The sequence below is a fragment of the Tupaia chinensis genome, unplaced genomic scaffold (genome assembly GCF_000334495.1).
Source record: "Tupaia chinensis unplaced genomic scaffold, TupChi_1.0 Scaffold144848_1, whole genome shotgun sequence".
In the NCBI taxonomy this organism is placed as follows: Eukaryota; Metazoa; Chordata; class Mammalia; order Scandentia; family Tupaiidae; genus Tupaia; species Tupaia belangeri.
The window spans coordinates 378,675-381,291 of record NW_006204708.1 but is presented as its reverse complement, the minus strand read 5'-3'; the positions used below and the strand labels follow the sequence as shown (position 1 = coordinate 381,291).

The 2,617-nt window shown below is 34.2% G+C and overlaps 1 non-coding gene across 1 annotated transcript; it reads right to left on the bottom strand.

The window, feature by feature from the left end:
- Window positions 1–530: 530 nt before the first annotated feature.
- On the bottom strand, window positions 531–636 carry LOC114005896 (U6 spliceosomal RNA). The gene has a single exon (XR_003547694.1). It is a non-coding gene; the product is annotated as a U6 spliceosomal RNA (small nuclear RNA).
- Window positions 637–2,617: the final 1,981 nt, after the last annotated feature.

Below are 2,617 nucleotides of genomic sequence, written 5' to 3'. Positions count from 1 at the left end.
GGATGAGTTTTTATGTGATAGATATACTTCTTTCCTTCCCTCTCTTTTCTTCTTTTTTTTTCCCATTTTTATTTTATTTTATTTTTTGCCAAAGGGTACATGCCCTTTCCATAGATATACAGAAAGTGGGAGGGATAAGGGACTAGATAAAGGATAGGGGAGGGGCAAGAATCCCTACCAATGGAGCACAGTGCACCACAACCCCTTCTCTCCCATAGCCCCACCCTGTTGGAATTTGGGTCATGCTTACACATGCACCTGGCATGTTTTTCAAGCCACCGGGGCCAGGACCTGAACAATATAGTCAATCATGTGGGATCCAGCACTCTCAACCACTAGGCTACAGTGCTGCCTCTATTTCTTTCTGAAATATTAAATTAAATTTAAAAAGAAAGCTATTTGGCTCTGCAGATTTCTTTGAAAAAAATTTTATGCTATAATTTTAATTTTTAAAATTAAATATACAGTGATTCATTTAGTTGTTTTTAAATGAGGTTTGTAGTAGTTGTGTCTTTTTCTTTCTTTCTTTTTTAAATATGGAACACTTCACGAATTTGTGTGTCATCCTTGCTCAGGGCCATGCTAATCTTCTCTGTATCGTTCCAATTTTAGTATATGTGCTGCCGAAGTGAGCACAATAGTTGTGTCTTTTATAGATTTTTTTTTATCATCAATGACATTCACATTTTTCTATAAAGTTATTGATAATAGTCTCTTAAATGTTTATTTTTATTATTGTTTTTTGACAGAGAGATTTTTGCTATAGGGTTACATGCTCTCTAAAGAGACAAACAGAGAGACAGAAAGCAAGAAATCATCCCCCAGGGTGATGGCTACACCACAATTCCTTCTTTTCCATTCTCCTCTTGAAATCTTGGGCATGCATGCACATGCCGCTGGCATGAGCTTTAAGTTGCCGGGTTTGGAACTTGAACTGTAGTCAGTTACATGGGAATTCAGCCATGTAGTCATTACATCATCAGCTGGTCCTGTTTTCTTATATTTTTAATACATTGGGTTATTGGTAAAGTCATGATACATTTTTGCAAAAAGAGCATATAGAAATACATGACTTTTCTGATGACCCAGTATGTAAGATCTGTAGTGATAGATTTTTAATATTTCTGATTTTGATTATTCATCTTCTATCCTCCTGAACAGTTTTGCTAGCCTTGCTAAGTGTTTTCAATGTTGCTAACTTATATTTTCTACTTTTAAAAAACTATTTTTTGTGATTTCTCCTATTATCTTTTATTTTAATTTGCTAGAGGCATGTGTACTCACCACAGAAAGGGAGAGAAAAATAGAAAGCACTCCCCAGGGGTGAATGCCACACTGCAGTCCCTTCTTGATTCTCCTGTTGAAAATGTGAGTATACACGCACATGCACTTAGTGTGTTTCTCAAGCTACCATGTCTCGAGCTCAAACCGCATGCCACTGGCTGGCTCAGTTTCTGCAATTATCTTTTTAAAAATTTTCTTCTACTATTATTTACCAATTAACTGATAAATTGAAAATGCTTTTAATTTGCATCTTTAAGTTATTAGTCTCTTTTCAATAAAATCATGCCACTTCATGCATAATTTAAAAATTTAAAAGGGCCAGTAGGTGGTATAGTGCTTAAGGCTTTGGATTCCCACATTACCTACCACAGTTCAAGTCCTAGACCTGGTAGATTGAAAAATCACACCAGACGCAAGTACATGTGTGCCCAAAATCTCAAGAGGAAAATGAAGGAGAACAGACTATGGCATGGCCATCTCCCAGGGGTAAAGGGAGTTTACATCTCAATTTCCCTCTCTCTGTCTCTCTTTGTCTCTCTCCAGCAAGTACATATGTCCTATGGCAAAAAAAATATTAAAACATGCTCTCTGTTTAATAATAGATCTAAATCCCATGGCACATTGATGTTATTTTTTAAGGTATAATTTTTTCTTTAAAAAATTGGAGAAACTTTTTTCAATCTACCACATTTCTGATACTCTATTTGAATAGATTCAAATTTATATCTAAACTTGTTTTTCCTTGGCCTGGAGAAATTTCCTTATCATTTCTTGTAGTATGTGTCTGCTGGAAATACATTTTCTCATCCTTTGTTTTCTGGAGATCCTTATTTCATCTTCATTTTTGAAAGTTATTTTTGCTCACTTTGGAATTTTCTGTAGTTTTTTTTTTCTTTCTTTCAGCTTTTTAAGATGTTGCTTTACTGTCTTCTATACTGCATAATTTTTCATTAGGGCCTGGTTAAGTTCTTCTCTTTGTTTCTTTATTCTTAATGTTTTATTTTTATTTATTTTTTCTCTAGATGTTACTAAGTTTTTCTTCTTACAAGCTTTCAACAACAGGTTGTTATGTTTCAGTATGGTCTTATTTTGTTTATTATGACTGAGGTTTTCTGAGATTTTAGCTCAGTGAGTGATAAATGTTTTCCTCTCTTCTACTGAGACTCAAAATGCATGTTTCTTAGGTCATCTGATACTGTCCCGGATCTTCCGATTATTTTGTTCTTTGAGCCTTTTGTTTCTGTTTTATTCTGAATAATTTCTGTTGCTGTCTTTAAATTCATCAATGTTTTCTTCTAACTTGCAACTTTTTAAAAATTATTATCAAATGTAT